A 15,241-nucleotide genomic window follows, 5' to 3' on the forward strand; every position below is an offset into this window, starting at 1 on the left:
GCGGGGCGATGGCCGCAGCAGGAGGATGGAGGGCGCCCGGGAACGAGGACAAGGTGGCGCGCGGGCCTGCGCGTGGAGGAGCAGCGGACGGGCGGCGAACGCGCTGGGCTAGGGCATGGCGGCGCCGGCCGGAGGGGAGGGCGCGCGACCGTGGAGGGAGGAGGGAGCTCGCGCTCGCGTCTGAGAGCAGCTCGACGAGGGGAGAGGAGGCGAGAGGGGCTCGGGTTCGCTCGGGCTCGAGCCTGAGAGAGGGGAGAGGTGGAAGGACCGGGACGGAAATAGAAAGAGATAGGGGGTTTTCTGCAAGAAGGGGGGCCGGCGGCGGGGGGGGGGGGGGGTGGAGTGCAAAACTCCAGGGAACCCTAGGGTTTGCTCCACCGGTCGGGCCAGATGGGCTGGGGAGGTTGGGGCTGCCGGCTGGGCCTTTTGGGCCTGGCCGGTTGGAGGCTTCTCCCCCTTTTTTTTTATTAAAACGTTTTCCTTTTATTATTTTCCTGTTTTGTTTTAAAATCATTTTAAACAGTTTTTATATCAGAAAATATAGGAGGAAAAATAGAATATAATTTTGGGACAAGAAGGAGAGAATAATTTTTAGCAACAAAAATAAAGTTTAATAATATAATTTTACGGATAAAAATATGCATGATGACATGATTATGCACAAAAGAAAACAACAAACAATTCTAATATGGGTGCTACCCTGGGCCGTTACACATGTGCTCATGGTAGTTGGCCTTTAGATCATCCGGACCCCACCCGATGGGATCCTCATCACTCTCACTAGCTTCATGTTCCTTCATCTTCAATGCAAGATTGGGCTTGCGTGTGTTGTGGGCGCGAGCAACAAGATCCTCCGCATTCTTCTTGGAGATGTCCAAAGCGATGACTTCGCTAAGAACTTCATCGGATGTCATAGCACGGAAGGAGGCGTTTTGGCGGATGGCCGTCAACTTCACTTCCTCATAAGGGAGGAGGGCGCTGTAGAACTTGCGCTTGATCCAATGGTCATCCACGAACGTTGCTCCAAGATCTTGCATTTGTACGGCGAGAGCAATGAGGCGCCGGTACATTTCTTCGGGGGTCTCTCCTTCAATCATGACGAAATTGTCGGCCATATTGTTCACTTCATCGAAGCGAGAGCTTTGGATGCTCTCATTACCGAGGAAGAGCTTGTCAAGTTTATTCCATGCTTCCTTGGCGGTCTTTAGCGAGCGAATATGAGCATGGTCCTTGGGTGTGACGGCCAAGTGAATCATGTTGATGGCGGTGGCGTTGAGTTGATCATCCACGACCTCTCTCCTTGTCAAGTTCTTTGGGTCTCTTGGTGAATATCCTTCCTCAATGATGCGCCAAAGCTCGGTAGATGCACTGCGCACATGAGATTTCATCAAGAATTGCCAATTTTCAAAGTTATTTGATTCAAGTAGCGGTGGTGAGCCATGAGTCAAGATGCGAGGCATGGGTATTGGGACATTTAGGGAGTAATCACTTGGTGGGGGCACCGCATGATAGCCTCCTAATTGTCCCTCAACCGGTGATTCATCCTTCCCTTTTGATGAAGTGCCAATGTCCTCAAGTTCCCCTTCTCGAGGTGGTTTTGTCGATTGCGCGACAAAATCAACAAGAGGAAGAGTGTTGACTTGTGATGGAGGAACATCGACACTTGCCTTGGGGGTTGATTTGGGAGCAATCAACTCCATCATCATAGTCTTCAATTGAGATACAATAGATGTCGAGGGTGCTCCTCGGCAATGCCCTCCGATAGGGGCTTAGGGTTGATGGAATCCTGCAAGCTGACACGAGACATCGGCACACAGACAAGCGGGGAGAGCGATTTACCCAGGTTCGGGGCCCTCGATGAGGTAAAACCCTTACGTCCTGCCTGTCTGTTCTTTGATTATGATGAAAACAGGTTACAATGGGGTGCCGAATAGTTCGGCTGTGATCTCGTCGAGATGCTAGCTGCTAGGGTAATCCTAGTTCTAAGCTTCTGCTGGCTAATATTGCTAAGATTGATTGTGTCCCTCGATAGCCCCTCTCCTGGCCTTTATATAGGTGGCCAGGTCTCGAGAGGTCTAATCGAGTACGAGTAAGTTTACAGTAGATCTATCTCTAATCTTTCCTTGTTCGGCTTCTTCCGTGTCTTGTACTTCAAGTAATCTTCCGCCGCACCGTCCTAGTGGCCCATCTTGCCATCGGGTACCTTCATGGGCCTCCGAGCTGGACCGTATAGGGTAGAGAAACATTGGTTACCCGAAGGGTAATGCCCACGTCAGTAGCCCCCGAGTGTCTAGCCGAACATAGTTCGGGTAGAGACTGAAGCATGTCTTCTTCCGAAGTCCTTCTCCTTGATCATCTTTGCTTTCCTCCTGTCTTCTATCGGGTGCGCGTCAGCGCTCCCGATGGGAGTAGCCCCCGAGTCTAGGTACGGATGCTTGCAATCCGTGCGTTGGCTCAAGTTGTACCACTCGAACATCTTCTTCTGCCGAAGTCTTTCCTGCAAGTCATTGTAGACCATCTGATATATTCTCTTTATGCAAGGGATAACGAATAACGTGCCCAACTTTTGAGGGTTAACTGCCGATGGCAAAACAACGTTACCCTACACAGAATCAAGTCCCCGGGCATGATCCTGGAGTGCGAAAAAAAATTCTATCGGGTGCGCGTCCAACGCTCCCGATGGGAGTAGCCCCCGAGTCTGGGCACGGGCGATGGATTAAGTTTTTCCTTCGAGTCCTCATTCTATCGGGTGCGCGTCCAGCGCTCCCGATGGGAGTAGCCCCCGAGTCTAGGTGCGGATGCTCGCAATCCGTGCGTAGACTCAAGTTGATCACCCGATACTTTCTTATCTCTTCGTATTCAATCATTCCTCATGACGTCATTGATGACGTTTTTCTGACACCTCGATTCTGATTGATAAGACGCGATCTGCCGGCCCTTTTTTCGAGCAATTCCTGCTCCTCTTCCACGATTAACGAGGTACCTCCTCGATTTCCACAATCATTAACTGGAGAAAAGACCCACTAGCAGTACGAGGCTTTCCTTAAGTTTCCCAAGAGATAGAAATCCCTAATCTCTTCCTTCATTCATCCCTTCGTTGTTCTTCCTCTTCTCCCGTTCACAACTGCTTGCGCCGCCACCACTGCTTTCCAGCTTTTCCCGGATCTTGCGATGGTGAAGAAGAAGAACCCTAGCGCCGCCGCCAGCTCTACGAGCGGAGGCACCGCCGCCAAATCTTCCTTGATTCCTCCGAAGGAGAGCGCCCCAAGCGCTCCTCCCCCAGCTCCGGCGCCGCCGGCGCCACCAGGCTCAGTACCCAGGCCCGGAGATTGGATAGCTTCGACCGTCACCAGGCGTGACGAGAAGAGATCCCGAAGCCTGGGATTGATCTCCTCCAATGAGGGGAATGTGATCTTTCCAGGTGCGATTTCCCGACCTAATCCCCCTGCTGGTTTTACCGTGATGTTCTTATCATTCTTATATCGAGGTCTTTCGCTTCCCGTCCACGAATTCCTCCTTCATCTCTTGCGAACTTATGAAATCCAACTATGGCAACTCACTCCCAACTCAATCCTTCATGTTGCTGTGTTTATCACCCTCTGCGAAGCATATCTGGGCGTTGAACCTCATTTTGGGTTGTGGAAAAAGATCTTCTATGTAAAGAGATACATCAGTAGTAACGGATCTTTTGTCACCGGAGGAGTGGGATTTGTAGCTCGTTCGGATGTCAACTATTTCAATTTCCCAATGAGAGAGTCCGTGCAAGGGTGGAGATTGAAGTGGTTTTACGCTAAGGATTCCTTGTCACCCGAATCTCAGCTTCCTCGCTTTGTCGATGTCCTTGAAGCCAAGCCTAAGAATTCCTGGAAAAATATTCTCTGTCCCGACGAAAAAGTACCAGCCGATGAGTTATTCGCCAGATTTCTTCGGATCAAAGAAGCTGATGGCCAAACCATGGTCGGCACTGAAGTGGCGGCAGTGTTTCTGAAATGTCGAGTCCAACCAGTTATGGCTAGAACTCGCCCAATGTGGTTGTATTCGGGTCCGAAAGATGAGACCAGAATTAACGCTGCCGAACTGTCGGAAAAAGAACTGCTCGATGAAGTCCATCGCCTCACTTTCTTCAGCCAAGAAGACTTGATCCCATTGATGTCTCCGTATACTCCTTTCGATGCCGATCATCCACCACCAGAGGTAACTTCCCTTTTCAAATTCTTACTATGCTACTATTTTCCTAGTCGACATAATTACTGTTGTTCTCATCTGTCTTTTCTTCAACAGACCCTCGTAGCCTCCAGGGACCCGCATAACTCGCCAAATGATATTTCCGAGGGAAGAGGCTCTTCAGAACCTGTTGACTTTCATACTGTTGAGCATACAAGCCCAACAAGCGATCACGATGACCCGATAGATTCTGAAACCGTTCATACCAATCTCCCTCCATCAGCCGATGACACTTGTGACACAGAGGGATCAGTGCGCGATGATGACGCTGATCACGGTGCCTTTGTTAATGCAGCTGCGGAGGAGACCAGGGCTCCGCCTATGAAGAGATCAATCGGCGGCTTTGCCGATGAAGATGATCTTCTTGACATGTAAGTGTTTTCCTTCTTTTTACTATATTCAGCTCCTTGGTCTTCTTGCATTTTTCTCATACTTTGGACGATCAAATCCTTCTTGTAGTGACGAAGCTTTCGCTGAGCCTCCGCCTAAGAGGGTCAGGTCTGATGCTGTTTCGCCGGCCGTAGCAGCTTCCGAAGCTTCGGCTCCTAAAGCGGCTCCCGCGGCGCAAGCATCGACTGCCTCCTCCCTTTCCAAAGGGAAAGATGCTCCTGCTGCCACCACAGCTCCTCCTTCTGTAAGTCCTTCTCAAGTATAACAGGAATCTTTTGGAATGTGTCTTGCCTAATGATCTTTGTAAAACATTCCCTTTCTTCAAGGATCTACGAGGTGTGATATCCTCTTTAGAAGCCTTCGCCTCTCAGTTTACCTCTCTGGAGGCGGATAAAGTTCGGCTGCAGGAGGAAGCTAAGTCTTCCTCTTCAAAGTTAGACGACGCCATCAAAAAGGCCGCCATAGCTTGCCAGGAAGTCGACTCCTTGAAAGAAGAGCTGAGCAAGTTGAAAGAGAGGCTGAAGGAGGAGGAAGCTCGGGCAGCAGAAAAGGATGAACTCCTTCCTCAATCTGCCTTGGCCCTACTTGGTAAGCTTTTTCATACATCTCTTGTAGATTATTACTTTTCATGGATCCGTTCCTTCATCATTGATTTCCTCCAATTGAATTTCTTGCAGAAGCCGCCAGCATCCCTGCTACTACCTTTGACAAAGTTCCAAGCAATTCTCCGGCAAATGGTGTGTCGATGGTTCTCGCCACCCACCAGCTTACCCGGGAGCTTCTTGACAAGGGAAAGGGTGCTCTGGCGCGGATGCATTCGATGATATTCCCCAAGGTCAAGCAGGAGAAGACTCTAGGGCAGCTGATTGATGCCTTCGCAGTCGACACCAAGGAAGTTATTGAGGTATTCAAGCGTACCTCGCGTACCTATGGTGCCCTCCTTGCCTTCCAACTTATGATGGGTTACGGCTTTAAGGCTGATATCGAAGAAATGACTAAGGAGCTGCCGAAAGAGAAAGATGGGCGATTTGTCGATTTAAGCGCCTTTACAGTGTCTGCCCGTACTTGTGCTCGCCAGCTCCTTGAACTAGTTTCGTCAGGAAAGGCATCGTCTGGCCCCAGCCTGTCGACTCAGACTCAGGCTCCTTGACTGTTGTAACAAGGTTACCCTTGGGCCAGTATAAAACATTATTCTGTTGCGAGAACTTAAGTTTGTAATGAACATTGTGCTGGCAATGTTGCCAGCACACTTTTGTCATAATATCTTCACTTATATTTCTCCTGATAGAAATTGCTTGTACTTCTCCCGATGGGAGTTACGTTGGATGCTTAATTTGACCATATCCATCATCCTTTTAACGCTGTTGCCTGCAGGTTTTCCCGGTGCCCTCGTTTGTTGATGACTCTTCGGGCGTTCTTCCCGAAGGTGATCGGGTCCAACGGATGAAGGATCGGATCACCCAGATGGAAAAGGACCTGCGCAGCACTTATGCCTTAGCTGCAATTGTCAACAAGAAGAGCGAGATTGCAGCTGACGTGGAGCGGTACGCTCTTACTGAGCTACATAAAGCTACCGAGAGCTTGAACTGTGAGTTTCTTGATCTCTGCGCCCTTTTGTCGATAGCGTCTTAGCTGATCCTTTGTTTGTTTCTATGCCAGTCATAGCTCTGAACCGTGCAGAAGAAAACAGACGGATTCACGAGCGTGTGAATGCATTAACTCAGCTGTCCTCAGCCGAAGAGATTTTCTGGCGGGAGCACTCGAAGGCTTCGGCTGTCGCGCTATTTCAGGATCGGGTTCAGCAGGTCCACCACTTTTTTGACAAGTGCTACAAAGCTATGAGGGTGGTTTGGAAGACAATGTTCCCTTTGAACGCAGTTCCCCCAACGCTCCTTGCTTTGATGTCTGAATTTGGTAATGCCAAGAAGATCCGAGATTTGGTACGTGCGCAAGTTTTTGCAGGGGCCAGGTTTACACTTGCCCTTGTACTTGCCCGTTATCCTTCGGCAGGTTTGCTGTCGATTGCCAACACGACTGGAGACTTGGAGGCACTGTATCCAAAGGTATTGTTGCCTGCCAACATAATTGTCGACAGACTCGAGGAGGACTCAAAGGTACCTGAAGAAAGAGGAACTCCGCAAGGGTGATTTCAGGGATTTAATGTTTGTTTTGTAAATAGATAATTTGGCTACTTCATCCAAGTATTTGGATTATGTAATGATGCCTTCTCATTCGGTAGATACATGCATATGTAGTTTTACCATATTATTGCCGTTGGCAAGTTTTGACTTGAGCGAATCTGAGTTGCTCGTATAAATGTATGTATGTTGGTTGGTTTGTAAATCTTTTGAGTGATCAGCTCATGTTGCAGGTTTTGCTAAACCTGTTGCATGCGCAACTTTGCCTTCAACCGTTTTATGTTTCGACAGGCACTCCCGAATATTTCGGGTGTAGTGGTTCTGCCGATGAGCCCGTTGTTCCTTGATATTTCCATAAGTAAAATATCGAACGTGGGTTGTGTTTATATGTATTTCCGAACTCTTGCTATTTACGGCACTCGTAGAGGCATCTGTAGCAGAGGGAAAGGTGAACGTCTTTTAGCACTCGTAAAGGCTTTTTGAAGCACGATCTTCTGCCTCGTACTATGTTTGCATAGTGATGGGGCTTAGAAGTTTGTAGTTACTGCAATGCTTAAGAGAGAATTGAAGCTTAAGTTCTCATAATAAGGGAAGCACGAGGCTAAAGGGCGAAAAGAGGAAGGCCCTGTTTAAAATAAAGGAAAAAGGGAAATAAAGGCTGATAACTTGCTTAAGCAAGGAAGGGGTTCTTCTCTTCTTCTGGCTTTTTCACCACGTTAGTGGTTGCTGCAGCGTTGCTGGTTTCATCAGGGGTTTGGGCAGTGGTTGTCAATGTCTTGCTGTCTCCTTCTATGCCATCAACTGCCGAAGCTTTCGCTGCCGAGGCTTCTGCTGCCGAAGCTTCCGCTGCCGAAGCTTTAAGGGCAAGAGCGGCTGGCTTCTTCTTGGTTTCCCTGATATCTTTTTCCTCCTTGATTTCACGTAATGACAGCTTGGGTTAGGGGTCGACGATTTCTTGCTGTGACCCGAACTTTGCAGCAATCCTCTGAAAGTCGCGATCACAATTGTCCGAGCGTGAAAAACTTCCATAGACTCGTGATGTTTGTCCCGTTGTTCCCGGGCATTTTCAGCTTGAGGTATGCATAATGCGGCACGGTGATGTCTACGGGTGCTTCTATTCTTGTAGACGAGTGTTGGGCCTCCAAGACCGGAGGTTTGTAGAACAGCAGCAAGTTTCCCTTAAGTGGATCACCCAAGGTTTATCGAACTCGGGGAGGAAGAGGTCAAAGATATCCCTCTCATGCAACCCCGCAACCACAAAGCAAGAAGTCTCTTGTGTCCCCAACACACCTAATAGGTGCACTAGTTCGGCGAAGAGATAGTGAAATACAGGTGGTATGAATGAATATGAGCAAGTAGTAACGGCGCCGAGAAAATAGCTTGCCGGCGTGTAGTTGATGGTGGTAATATGGTAGCAGTAGTAACGCAATGAAACGAGTAAACAAGCAGCGATAGCGATATTTAGGAACAAGGCCTAGGGAATAGACTTTCACTAGTGGACACTCTCAACTTTGATCACATAACAGAATAGATAGATGCATACTCTACACTCTTTTGTTGGATGATGAACACCATTGCGTAGGATTACACGAACCCTCAATGCCGGAGTTAACAAGCTCCACAATTCAATGTTCATATTTAAATAACCTTAGAGTGCATGAAAGATCAACACGACTAAACCAAGTACTAACACATCATGCACACTCGTCACCTTCACACTATGTAGGAGGAATAGATCACATCAATACCATCATAGCAATAGTTAACTTCATAATCTACAAGAGATCACAATCATAGCCTACACCAAGTACTAACACGGATGCACACACTCGTCACCATTGCACCGTGCGGGAGGAATAAAACTACTTTAATAACATCACTAGAGTAGCACATAGATAAATTGTGATACAAAACACATTGCAATCATAAAGAGATATAAATAAGCACTTCACTACGCCATTCAACGGTGAATAAGTATTCTGTGAAATATAGCCTAAGAGACCCACACGGTGCACACACTCGTCACCTTTACACACGTGGGACAAGGAGTCTCCGGAGATCACATAAGTAAAACTCACTTGACTAGCATAATGACATCTAGATTACAAGCATCATCATATGAATCTCAATCATGTAAGGCAGCTCATGAGATTATTGTATTGAAGCACATAGGAGAGAGATTAACCACATAGCTACCGGTGCAGCCCCGAGCCTCGATGGAGAACTACTCCCTCCTCATGGGAGACAGCAGCGTTGATGAAGATGGCGGTGGTGTCGATGGAGAAGCCTTCCGGGGGCACTTCCCCGCCCCGGCGGCGTGCCGGAACAGAGACTCATGTCCCCCAGATCTTGGCTTCGCGATGGCGGCGGCTCTGGAAGGTTTCTCGTACCGTGGCTTTTTTCGTATCGAGGTTTTAGGTCTGGGACCTTTATATAGGCGAAGAGGCGGAGTCGGAGGGTCAATGAGGCGGCGACACCATAGGGGGGCGCGGGCCACCCCCAGGCCGCGCCGGCCAATGGTCTCGTGGGCCTGTGCCCCCTCTCTGGCGGTTCTCGTGTGTTCTGGATGCTTCCGGGCAAAATAGGAACCTGGGCGTTGATTTCGTCCAATTCCGAGAATATTTCGTTACTAGGATTTCTGAAACCAAAAACAGCAGAAAACGGGAACTGGCACTTCGGCATCTTGTTAATAGGTTAGTTCCAGAAAATGCATAAATATGACATATAATGTGTATAAAACATGTAGATATCATCAATAATGTGGCATGGAACACAAGAAATTATCGATACGTCGGAGACGTATCAGCATCCCCAAGCTTAGTTCTGCTCGTCCCGAGCAGTAAACGATAACACGGATAATTTCTGGAGTGACATGCCATCATAAACTTGATCATATTGTAAACATATGTAATGAATGCAGCGATCAAAACAATGGTAATGACATGAGTAAACAAGTGAATCATAAAGCAAAGACTTTTCATGAATAGTACTTCATGACAAGCATCAATAAGTCTTGCATAAGAGTTAACTCATAAAGCAATAAATCAAAGTAAAGGTATTGAAGCAACACAAAAGAAGATTAAGTTTCAGCGGTTGCTTTCAACTTATAACATGTATATCTCATAGATAATTGTCAACATAGAGTAATATAACAAGTGCAATATGCAAGTATGTAAGAATCAATGCACAGTTCACACAAGTGTTTGCTTCTTGAGGTGGAGAGAAATAGGTGAACTGACTCAACATAAAAGTAAAAAGAATGGTCCTTCAAAGAGGAAAGCATCGATTGCTATATTGTGCTAGAGCTTTTATTTTGAAAACATGAAACAATTTTGTCAACGGTAGTAATAAAGCATATGAGTTATGTAAATTATATCTTACAAGTTGCAAGCCTCATGCATAATGTACTAATAGTGCCCGCACCTTGTCCTAATTAGCTTGGACTACCGGATCATCACAATACACATGTTTTAACCAAGTGTCACAATGGGGTACCTCCATGCCGCCTGTACAAAGGTCTAAGGAGAAAGCTCGCATTTTGGATTTCTCGCTTTTGATTATTCTCAACTTAGACATCCATACCGGGACAACATGGACAACAGATAATGGACTCCTCTTTAATGCATAAGCATGTGGCAACAATTATTATTCTCATATGAGATTGAGGATATATGTCCAAAATCGAAACTTCCACCATAATTCATGGCTTTAGTTAGCGGCCCAATGTTCTTCTCTAACAATATGTATGCTCCAACCATTAAGGTGGTAGATCTCTCTTACTTCAGACAAGACGGACATGCATAGCAACTCACATGATATTCAACAAAGGGTAGTTGATGGCGTCCCAGAAACATGGTTATCGCACAACAAGCAACTTAATAAGAGATAAAGTGCATAAGTACATATTCAATACCATAATAGTTTTTAAGCTATTTGTCCCATGAGCTATATATTGTAAAGGTGAAGGATAGCAATTTTAAAGGTAGCACTCAAGCAATTTACTTTCGAATGGCGGAGAAATACCATGTAGTAGGTAGGTATGGTGGACACAAATGGCATAGTGGTGGGCTCAAGGATTTTGGATGCATGAGAAGTATTCCCTCTCGATACAAGGTTTAGGCTAGCAAGGTTATTTGAAATAAACACAAGGATGAACCGGTGCAGCAAAACTCACATAAAAGACATATTGTAAACATTATAAGACTCTACACCGTCTTCCTTGTTGTTCAAACTCAATACTAGAAATTATCTAGACTTTAGAGAGACCAATTATGCAAACCAAATTTTAGCAAGCTCTATGTATTTCTTCATTAATGGGTGCAAAGTATATGATGCAAGAGCTTAAACAGGAGCACAACAATTGCCAAGTATCACATTATCCAAGACATTTTACCAATTACTACATGTAGCATTTTCCGTTTCCAACCATATAACAATTAACGAAGCAGTTTTAACCTTCGCCATGAACACTAAAAGATAAAGCGAAGAACACATGTGTTCATATGAACCAGCGGAGAGTGTCTCTCTCCCACACAAGCATGTATTTATTCAGAGAATGAAAATAACAAAACAAAAATAAAAGCACACAGACGCTCCAAGTAAAGTACATAAGATGTGACCGAATAAAAATATAGTTTCAAGAGAAGGAACTCGATAAGTTGTCGATGAAGAAGGGGATGCCTTGGGCATCCCCAAGCTTAGACGCTTGAGTCTTCTTAGAATATGCAGGGGTGAACCACCGGGGCATCCCCTAGCTTAGAGCTTTCACTCTCCTTGATCATATTGCATCATACTCCTCTCTTGATCCTTGAAAACTTCCTCCACACCAAACTCGAAACAACTCATTAGAGGGTTAGTGCACAATAAAAATTAACATGTTCAGAGGTGACACAATCATTCTTAACACTTCTGTACATTGCATAAAGCTACTGGACATTAATGGATCAAAGAAATTCATCCAACATAGCAAATGAGGCAATGCGAAATAAAAGGCAGAATCTGTCAAAACAGAACAGTCCGTAAAGATGGATTTTACTGAGGCACCAGACTTGCTCAAATGAAAATTCCCAAATTGAATGAAAGTTGCGTACATATCTGAGGATCACTCACGTAAATTGGCATAATTTTCTGAGTTACCTACAGAGAATTAGACCAAGATTCGTGACAGCAAAGAAATCTGTTTCTGCGCAGTAATCCAAATCTAGTATTTACTTTACTATCAAAGACTTTACTTGGCACAACAAATGCAATAAAATTAAGATAAGGAGAGGTTGCTACAGTAGTAACAACTTCCAAGACACAAATATAAAATAGAGGTACTGTAGCAAAATAAACACATGGGTTATCTCCCAAGAAGTTCTTTCTTTATAGCCATTAAGATGGGCTCAGCAGTTTTAATGATGCACTCGCAAGAAATAGTATTTGAAGCAAAAGAGTGCATCAAGAGGCAAATTCAAAACACATTTAAGTCTAACATGCTTCCTATGCATAGGAATCTTGTAAATAAACAAGTTCATGAAGAGCAAAGTGACAAGCATAGGAAGATAGAACAAGTGTAGCTTCAAAAATTTCAGCATATAGAGAGGTGTTTTAGTAACATGAAAATTTCTACAACCATATTTTCCTCTCTCATAATAACTTTCAGTAGCAACATGAGCAAACTCAACAATATAACTATCACATAAAGCATTCTTATCATGAGTCTCATGCATAAAATTATTACTACTCCCAACATAAGCATAATCAATTTTACTAGTAATAGTGGGAGAAAATTCAACAAAGTAGCTATCATTATTATTCTCATCATCAAATATAGGAGGCATATTGTAATCATAATCAAATTTATCCTCCATAACAAAGTGGTACTAAAAGACTAATATCATTATAATCATCATAAATAGGAGGCAAAGTATCGTCAAAGTAAATTTTCTCCTCAATGCTTGGGGGACTAAAAATATCATGCTCATCAAAACCAGCTTCCCCAAGCTTAGAATTTTCCATATCATTAGCAACAATGGTGTTCAAAGCGTTCATACTAATATGTTCCATAGGTTTTTTAATTTTCGCATCAAACCATCCATGTCTTAAATCAGGAAATAGAATAAGAAGCTCATTTTTGTCCATTATGCCAAACTAGTGTAAACAAGAAACAAAAAGATGCAATTGCAGGATCTAAAGGAAATAGCTTCGAGTACTTACAACGGCGAAAATAGCTTAGTAGCCGAGATCCGGAGTGTGAGTACCTTTTACCTTTCCTCCCTGTGCAACGGCGCCGTAAAATAGCTTGATGTCTACTGGGTGCTTCTATTCTCGTAGACAGTGTTGGGCCTCCAAGAGCAGAGGTTTGTAGAACGAGCAGCAAGTTTCCCTTAAGTGGATCACCCAAGGTTTATCGAACTCGGGGAGGAAGAGGTCAAAGATATCCCTCTCATGCAACCCCGCAACCACAAAGCAAGAAGTCTCTTGTGTCCCCAACACACCTAATAGGTCCACTAGTTCGGCGAAGAGATAGTGAAATACAGGTGGTATGAATGAATATGAGCAAGTAGTAACGGCGCCGTAAAATAGCTTGCCGGCGTGTAGTTGATGGTGGTAATATGGTAGCAGTAGTAACGCAATGAAACAAGAAACAAGCAGCGATAGCAGATATTTAGGAACAAGGCCTAGGGAATAGACTTTCACTAGTGGACACTCTCAACTTTGATCACATAACGTAATAGATAGATGCATACTCTACACTCTTTTGTTGGATGATGAACACCATTGCGTAGGATTACACGAACCCTCAATGCCGGAGTTAACAAGCTCCACAATTCAATGTTCATATTTAAATAACCTTAGAGTGCATGAAAGATCAACACGACTAAACCAAGTACTAACACAAGCATGCACACTGTCACCTTCACACTATGTAGGAGGAATAGATCACATCAATGCCATCATAGCAATAGTTAACTTCATAATCTACAAGAGATCACAATCATAGCCTACACCAAGTACTAACACGGATGCACACACTGTCACCATTGCACCGTGCAGGAGGAATAAAACTACTTTAATAACATCACTAGAGTAGCACATAGATAAATTGTGATACAAAAAACATTGCAATCATAAAGAGATATAAATAAGCACTTCGCTACGCCATTCAACAGTTGAATAAGTATTCTCGTGAAATATAGCCTAAGAGACCCACACGGTGCACACACTCGTCACCTTTACACACGTGGGACAAGGAGTCTCCGGAGATCACATAAGTAAAACTCACTTGACTAGCATAATGACATCTAGATTACAAGCATCATCATATGAATCTCAATCATGTAAGGCAACTCATGAGATTATTGTATTGAAGCACATAGGAGAGAGATTAACCACATAGCTACCGGTGCAGCCCCGAGCCTCGATGGAGAACTACTCCCTCCTCATGGGAGACAAGCAGCGTTGATGAAGATGGCGGTGGTGTCGATGGAGAAGCCTTCCGGGGCACTTCCCCGCCTCGGCGGCGTGCCGGAACAGAGACTCCCGTCCCCTGCATCTTGGCTTCGCGATGGCGGCGGCTCTGGAAGGTTTCTCGTACCGTGGCTTTTTCGTATCGAGGTTTTAGGTCTGGGACCTTTATATAGGCGAAGAGGCGGAGTCGGAGGGTCAACGAGGCGGCGACACCATAGGGGGGCGCGGGCCACCCCCAGGCCGCGCCGGCCTATGGTCTCGTGGGCCTGTGCCACCTCTCTGGCGGTTCTCGTGTGTTCTGGATGCTTCCGGGCAAAATAGGAACCTGGGCGTTGATTTCGTCCAATTCCGAGAATATTTCGTTACTAGGATTTTTGAAACCAAAAACAGCAGAAAACAGGAACTGGCACTTCGGCATCTTGTTAATAGGTTAGTTCCAGAAAATGCATAAATATGACATATAATGTGTATAAAACATGTAGATATCATCAATAATGTGGCATGGAACACAAGAAATTATCGATACGTCGGAGACGTATCACACAGCCATGAACTTGGCGTACGCTGGTCTCCCGAGTATAGCGTGATACTGTGACTCCCAGTTCACCACTTCAAACTCGATCTTTTCCTTCCTGAAGTTGTCGGCTCTGCCGAAGATAACATTCAGGTAGACTTTGCCAAGAGAGTGGCCCGATGCGGTTGGAAGGATCCCATGGAAGCAGGTGTCTGTTTCTTCCAGCATCCTCATGGTGATCCCCATACTTCTGATTGTATTGACGAATATCAGATTTAGCCCGCTTCCACCGTCCATGAAGACTTTACTCATCTTGTACCCCCCAATTTGTGCTTCGACTACCAAGGCGGTGTGTCCTGGTTTTGGTATGGTCGTCGGGTGATCCGCTCGACTGAACATAATATTCTGAGAAGACCACTCGACATACTCGGGGATGTTTGCCATGATGCTTTCTGCTAGGTTGCTCTCTCGGGTGAGCTTTTTCATCTCCCTTTTCGAAACACCTGTCCTGTGGATCATGCTC

The sequence above is a fragment of the Lolium rigidum genome, chromosome 5, assembly GCF_022539505.1.
Source record: "Lolium rigidum isolate FL_2022 chromosome 5, APGP_CSIRO_Lrig_0.1, whole genome shotgun sequence".
Classification (NCBI taxonomy): domain Eukaryota; kingdom Viridiplantae; phylum Streptophyta; class Magnoliopsida; order Poales; family Poaceae; genus Lolium; species Lolium rigidum.